Genomic DNA, 8,124 nt, shown 5'->3' with positions numbered 1-8,124 from the left:
TGGAGGTACTGGGGGGGCAGCTGGGGGATCTGGGGTGCAATGTGGGGTGGCAGAGGGGCAGTGAGGGGGCTGGGGGCAGGACGGCAGAGGCCATTGTCCCCTGGGCAGCAGCAGCAGCATCAGTTGTCCCCAACATCCCCACACCACCATCTCGGTCCTGGCTCCCCCTGTGGGGTCAGCACCCAGTTGGGGCTAAGAGGTGTCGCCTCCCTGTCCCCAGCCCCCCCGCCTCAGCGAGCTGAGAAAGCCAAATCCAGTGCGGAAACGCTCCATGCCACCTGGGAAAAAGGCAACCTCAAAGCGTCGGTGCTGCCGTTTTATGGGCACATGCACCGGATTGTACAGAATCCAGCCCTTGGGGCACGGGGAGGAGGCTGAAAACGGGGGCACAGAGGGTGAACCCCCACCGAGCCGCTGCGTAAACGCCAATGCCGGTCCCCATCCCAGTGTGGATTTTAGTACCCAGACCCTTACAGGTCTCCAGGGTCTCCCCTCTCCATGGCAACCGCTCCCTTCCTGAGTAGGAAAACCCTGACTTGAGGTTGTGAATTTTTAGGAATTCTTACATTATTTTGGGTTTAACAGGGTAGCCTTCATGGGTGCCGTAAATACACCGTGCTCTCTGACCTGTCCCTGGATTGAGCAGTGCAGGTTTGGAAAAGGATGCGCCGGGACAGCAGCCCCTCCCTACAGAGGCCACCGGATTGAGGCAAGGATTCATTTATTTCTAGGAAAGCTGGCAGGCGCGTCCCAGTTGGCATTTACCAATGCGGCATTGGCATCGGCCAAGCCCTGGCTGGCAGTGGCATCCCTGCCCTGCATGCGAAGGAGGGCTCTCAAAAGCAGCGCTTGAGCGGAGATCATGCGACTCCGAATGTGACAACCGTCTTTTTCTCTTTTTTTTAATTGTTTTTACCAAGTTTTTCTGGCAGGTCTAACAATGTGCCATTATACTTGCGGATAGCGAGGCAGCGATCGCATATGGCATATTGAAGAGGGTTTTTTTTTCCCCCCTCTTTGTGGATCTGTTTTGGGCGAGTGTGGGTCTCGCTGCCAGCCCTGCAGTGGGTCTCCCCTCCCGGGTGCCTGTTTGGATACCGGAGCACAAAGGCAAAGCACCGGCATGAGCTCAGGCAGGCAACGGAGTGTTGCTCAAGCACAGCAAATGCTGCTGCCCTCCCAGGGAAAATCCCCAGCTCCCCTCCCCGCAGCGCCGAGCATCGCTCTGCCCGGCTCTGCACACCTGACCGAGCAAAACGGGGTGAAAAACTCAGCTCAGAGACCTTTTTAGGCTGGTAAAACTGTAAATAGATGAAAACTCCAACTTCTCACTAAATATTTATGGTCTGGGCTGTAAATATTATTTTGCATCACTAATTATGGCATTGGGTTTGGTGCTTCTACAACACAGTTAAATGACGCTGCCTCTTGCAGCTGCCGCTTCAGATTTGCTGCCTCTGAAACCCTTTGAATCGAAATCATGATTTTTAGTACTCGTTTCCCGGCGTTCCAGAGGCCTCTCATTGGAATTACGTGTACAGCCTCTAGTCCTGAATTCAGCAGCCACCCCGCTCATGTTGCAGCCGTCCGGCTGCGCTGGGGACAGGGCTCCTTCCCTTCTCCCACTTCTATAGTGGGGGAGAGCCCATATAGCCCTCGCTGAGCCCCGGGGTATCACTGCGGCACAGCCGGGGGCTGCCATATGGCCGGGGTTGGTGTGGCTGTACCCACGGGGTGAATCGCCACCGGAGCAGGGGGCTCAACATCCAGCAAGAAGACGTTCTTCCCACGCGGCCCTGGAGCTGCTCCGCACGAGCTGAGCAAGGCCATGTCTTAGGACCAGCGTTTGCTCTTTTCTAGCTCCTGGGGGAATATAACTTTATATATTTATATGACATGGTATGATATACATGATATGATATACATGATATGATATGATATACATGATATGGTATGAGATAGGATAGGACAGGACAGGATAGGATGGGATAAATTTTTTTTATATATATATATAATCTATAACCAAACATGCTCGACAGCGGTTGCTGGTTTTCCAGGCAGGTTGCACGAAGAAGCTGCCCATGACAGCATGACAGGTACAAGGATCATCACCCACCCAGGACCTGTTTCTTGGCAAAGACTTGAAACCGAACTGAAAATTCCTGATGCCCTTATCTGCCTGGCAGGGGATCCTCCTGCTCCATCTCCACTGGTGAGATGCTAAACCCCTGAGAAGCACTTAGATACTGAGCTTAGGAAAACGTTGGCAAAAATAACCATCCCCAGCCCTCAAGAAAGGAATAATATGGTCAGTGGGAGAGAGGAGGGATGAGCAGCAGCATCTGCACCCCTAAATACTTCTTAAAACGACGATGGAGCCTGTCTGAGCAGCAACAAACCATCTTTGTTGTCTGCAGGGATTTTTCTCTTTCCCCATTTGCTGCTGGAGCCGGAGCAGTGTTTCTTTCCCTGCTCCATCCCATGCACATCCTTGGGATGGGAAATTCCTTCGGATGGGGATGGGAAGAGCCGCTGTGGTGGATCCTGCCTCCCCCAAGAGCAGCGGTAGCTCCACCACAGCGGCTGCATGAATTATTCCCGGGATACACCATCTTCCGCATCCCATCCTTTTATTTCACCCCTTTATAGCGAGGAGGTCGGTGTTTTCTTTGCAAGTTCAGGCAAGTGGCTACTCGACATCCCAAGGGATTACTCATCTTTTCTACTCTCGGCTTCTAATTAGCAACTAGAGGGGAATAGAAAAGAATTAAATATGCTCGAGGTAACGATACTTGGGAAACTTCAGGTCACGTTTCAGCCGGCGGAAGGCGGCGAGTAGTTGGAGGAGGTGAGTTTGAAGTCTGTGGGAACCTGAAAGAGGCAAAAGGGAAGATGTAAGGTGGGAGGGGGGGGGAACAACAACAAAAAAAAATAAAGAAAAAGAAGAAAATCCAAATTATACACCAGGAAAGCATTAGATTTGTGAGTTAAAATGATGACTAGAGTTAAGGTGATGCTTAAAGCCTGTACATGCACGTGCCAGCACTGCTGGGCAAGGGGGGGACACACACTTGGGGACCCCCTTTCCTGGGAGGGTCTGCAGCCCTGACCCACCGATACTCTGCTCTTGTAGGTGGGGGACAAGGTAGATTCGAGCCCTTTTATTTCCCTGCCAAAGCTTTGTCGGTCCTCACCCCTTTCTCCCCTTGGGGGCTGCAATTCTGCCCTCGTTAGACCTTGAAGTAATTCCCATTAACATTTATGAGAATTTCATGATCAAAAGAGGAATCAGCCCTTTCATCTTCCAGACGTGCCCGAACACATATCGCCCGGCCCCAAAACCCCCTACTGGCGGGTGGGAGCTCCCGCCGAGTGCTGGGGTCCCTCGAGATGCACATCCCAAAAGCGGTGGGGAGTTTGCAGGGTCAGGCTCACCCTCCTGCACCCAACCGCATGGCATCGGTTCAGCATTTCTTCCTTTCCCCCTAAGAATAAATAATTAGGAAATCACCACTCTCTCCGCAGTTTTTCAAGGGGAAGGTAATATTGATAGCTCGTTTCCAGATAAGAAACATGGAATAAATTTCAAGCCCTTGCCTGGAGCCATAGGATGAGCCGGTGGCTGAGCCGGGCTCAGAAACCCGGAGTTGGGAGTCCCAGTGCCAGCACAGCCGGCTGGGTCACAAGGCGGCTCCCAAACATCCCACATCAAAGCGGGCTGCAGGGTTGTGAAAGCGCTGCAGTATTGCAGGTGCTGCAATTCCTGCTTAATGAAAATCTGCTCCGTCCCCTTCCCGCCGCGAGCGGGCCCTCGCCAGAAATGTGTTCCTGCTGCTGCAGATGTGATGGTGGCCAGCAAAGCCCATCAAGGAAGGCGTTTACCCGGATAAATGGAGATGCACCATGTCTTTGCCGATAGCCGAGCCCCTGGAGAAGCACCAGCTGGGATCTGTTCTCCCAAAGGTGCGACAGAGGTGCAGGCAGGGGTTTGGCAGGAAAACGGGCAGCTCCTGGGCAAGGAGCGAGGTGGGAAGGCAGACGATGGGCTTAGCTCATGTCTGTCACCCAGACCAGAACAAGTCTTTGCTCACCGTTTTCTGGGAAAAAGAAAGAAGACTCCACAGCGTGAGGTCACCCCACCGATCCGGTTTCACTCCCAAATCGTTTCCAAGGCTTTGCCTATGCACACGGGGAGCGGTCAGGAACAGCTTCCCGGGGCAGGCAAGGGGTGATTCATCTTCTTCCTCCTCTGCCAAAGGGCTGGCAAGCGCTGGCAAAACAAAATGACGTCAGCACCTATTTCCCGTGTTTTAAACCCTGATTTACCATCAGCAAATAATAACCTGAGATACTCATCAAATAAAAACCAAGCAGCCTGCTTTCTAAGCACCGGTCGCTCCCATGCCTTCCTGCTGGGCTTCAGCATTCGGGATGCGCCGTGTGTTTGCTGGGTGCTAAGAAGGAGACATTAGCCCCCTATTTTCGTTTGAAAAGCTGGTCCCGGGTGGGTTACGGCTCCTTGCACCCCAGGGTGCTCAGCCTTGGTTGGCCATGGCTCTCCTGCCCAGGGTCCAGGGCAAAGAGGCAGCTGGAGCGGGCAGAGTTGAGCTCCTCGCTGCACTGGGGACACCCCTGGGTGCCCTGAACAGCCAGGGTGCCACGGGGCATCAGCTCCCTGCCCAGGAAGCAGCAGGCAGCAGTGAGGGGCAGTGCCCCGCCCCGGGACTGTCCCCCAGGGTCTCTGTGCTGTGCCCACGCTGGGTTTGTCGCTCCCTGGCATCCCTGCCCATGAGCCAGGCTGTTTCAAGCTGCGGTGCTTTGCCAGCGGAAAGACGTGTCACCAAACCTGGCACTGCTTGGGAGGGGACGATGTGCCCGGTGCGAGCACTTTGGGGAGACACATGGTCTCGGAGAAGGGAGAGGCAGACCTGGAGCCGTCCGCAGAGTGCCCTGAGGTGGCTGCAGAAATCACACACAACCGGAGGCAGAAGCAGGTTCATCACGTGCCATGGCACAACTGTGGGTGACTGGAGCCACACGTCCTTCAGCGAGGAAAGACGTGTCACCAAACCTGGCACTGCTTGGGAGGGGACGATGTGCCCGGTGCGAGCACTTTGGGGAGACACATGGTCTCGGAGAAGGGAGAGGCAGACCTGGAGCCGTCCGCAGAGTGCCCTGAGGTGGCTGCAGAAATCACACACAACCGGAGGCAGAAGCAGGTTCATCACGTGCCATGGCACAACTGTGGGTGACTGGAGCCGCACGTCCTTCAGCGAGGAGTCAGACCCATGCCAGGTCACCTCCTCGGGAGCCGTCTGCTGCCCCTTCCTCCTCACCTGCCTGGCACCGGCACTGAGTCACTGCCAGCCGCTGGCATGAGCCCTGGCACCGTCCCGTGGCTGTCAGCCATCGGCTGCAGTCACTGTGGGTGTCACAGGCACCTGTCACAGGGATGGGTGCCTCCACCGTGTCTTCCCAAAGGCTGTCAGCCTCCTTCACTCCTTTCCGGGGAGCCCCATCCCTGCCATGCCCTGCAGAGCCGCTACCCCAGCTCAGCCATCACCAGCCCACCAGCAGGCGACATCTCTGGCTGTGCCCGGAGCACCTGAGCATCCCACTGACTCACCCACCTTAATTCACCCAGCAATCTCAGGGCAATTGTCACAGATGTGCCTGCGGACAGAGCTGGGAACCCCATGCAGGGGACACAGCTGCCAAGGGGTACAGCTCCAGCGTGGCAAAGGGTGGCAAGTAATTGCTGTGCAAGGATCCTACCCATTTTTCTCGGCTCTGGGGAGCAGCATCAGGCTTTGGGGAGCAACATCAGGCTTATCGAAATGGTGGGGAACACCCAGGCTGTCCTAGCAAAGGCAGGGCAGGGGTCGGAAGGCAAACCAGGGCTCGCAGGGCCTTGTAACAGCAGGTATTTAAGCAACAGGATGGTCTCCCTGGATGAGTCCCAGCTCATCACCCCAATTAGAGGCAGCTCCTGGAGGTGACCTGGCTGATGCGTGCCCGATCGACAACCCGCTGCTCCAGCCTTACCCCAAGAATGGACCAGGAGCAACACAAGACCTCCCAGAGCCCTGATCCCCAGACGTGCGTCACCTGAAAGATGTTTTTTCCTTCATGCGAAGAAAGGAAGGAAAGAAGGGAAAAAGGGCTGGGGTCCGAGCTGGGAATAGGTGCTGGGGAGCTTTTCCTCTGCCCGGTCCTTGTGTGACAGAGATTGCACAGCGCAGCCGATGTTGTTCTGTTCCCCCGGCGTGGGCTTTGCCTTCCTCCCCCCAGGCTGGAGGAGAGGGACCACTTTGGAGGGACCACCTGTTCCCGCATCCCTGGGCCAGCACCGGACAGGGACAGGGACAATCTGCCAACACCACGGCTTTGCCAAGGTGGCCAAGGGTGCCAGGTTGTGCGGGAGGACACAGCGGATGCCACAGTGGCATTGCTGCACCCCATCACATCACGTCTGGAAGCATTCCCCTGGGCATATTCCTGTACCGCGGGAATGCTCAGTGGGTTATTTGAGGAGCAGACACAGGCGGGATCCCGAGGAGATGTTCCCCCCTGCACCGTGACACCCATAGGGTAGCCAGGGCCAGTGGGTGGCCACTCACACGTGTATTCCCCGGCACGTTTGTGTCTCCCTGCTCCCGCGGGAGCGACTGACACCCTTGGCACGCGCCTGGTCCCTGGCACCATCCCTGCCATCACGCCCCAGTGCATCAGCAGCGGCGTGACGCTCACATAGTCGCAGGGCTGGCACGCTGGGGCACTGACAAGCCTCTGCCAGGGCAGTGAGGGTGAGGAAGGGGCCCATGGGCTCTGCCTTCCTCGAGCTTTTACATACCTACTTCCCACCCTGACCTGACTGGGCCGGAGGAGACGCCGAGTCGGGGCGCTGGCACCACTCCCCACCAGGTCACCCAACAAGCTCCAAACATGCCCAGACAGCTGGGTGGTAAAAATACTCCCTGGCCCGCTGTTTCGGTTGGATTAGCATCGCCTCCGACAAACCGCCTCAGCCAGGCAAAAGCCCAGCTGGGATAAAACCCTGAAGCAAAGGAGTTTTGGAGTGAGGGGCAGCCAGGATGGGGTACCACTGACACGGGGAGCACGTGAAAACGCCAGGGGTGAGGAGGAAGGATGCTCCACAGCTGGCAATGCTGCCTTGCTGTGGGGCAGTCCCTTCCCATACCCGAAATCTGAGGAAGCAACTTTTCTTTTCACTCCTTCCACCCCACACCCTCACTGCTCTTCCGAGTGGGTGCGTAAAACCCACCAGAGGAGTTGACCAGGGTGATGGCAGCTTGCCTGCTCCCCTCCTCCCCTGCACACCCAGCTCATGGCACGCAGAAATTAATTCAGATGAGTGGGACGGAGCACCCCAGCTGGGAAGGAGACGGGGCCCCTGAGGTGCCATGCACGGCACCAAGAGGATGTGGGTGCCACCATCCCGGGGCGCTGGGAGGGCACGGCAGGCTCCAGCCGGGCCAGTCCGGCTTGTTGTGGCTACCGCTTGCAGGGAGGGTGTCAGAGCCACGGGACAGGGTCTGGGGCAGAGACCGCATCCCCATCACCCCACTGTGCCAGTTCCCCATCACCCCGCTGTGCCAGTTCCCCATCACTCTGCTATGCCAGTTCTAGGAGGAGGAGGCTGGGAAGTCCCGGCAGTGGCGGCAGCTCCGGCATCAACGCACCCCCCTGAGATATGCTGGGGCTCAGCAGCTTGATTTCGGCAAAGTACCGGGCTGCGGGGGCCTCCCTGGGTGCACCCCTTCAGCCTCTGGCCGGTGGGAACCGAGCAGCGCTCCCGAGGCAGGCGCCATCTGTGTGACGAGCGCTGGCCGTGCTCTGCACCACCCTCCCGCCACGGCTCAGAGGGGAGCAGTGGCCACCCGGCCAGCCCTCCCTGCTGCCCTCGGCACCCCGGGGAGGCGGGACGTGGGAGTCCCATGTCCTGCCCGGCCACCCCGGGAGTGAATCAGCAGCGCCCGGGGCAGGTGCCAGGCTGAGCCGTGCGCACGCTGCGAGGGGCGGAGGTTTTGCACTCGGTCTCACCCGGCCAAGGATAAATAACAGGCGGCTGCGAGTCCTGCCAAAGCCGCTCTTCCCATCACC

The sequence above is a fragment of the Tauraco erythrolophus genome, chromosome 15, assembly GCF_009769465.1.
Source record: "Tauraco erythrolophus isolate bTauEry1 chromosome 15, bTauEry1.pri, whole genome shotgun sequence".
Lineage (NCBI taxonomy): Eukaryota > Metazoa > Chordata > Aves > Musophagiformes > Musophagidae > Tauraco > Tauraco erythrolophus.
Note: the sequence above shows the minus strand (reverse complement) of the source record.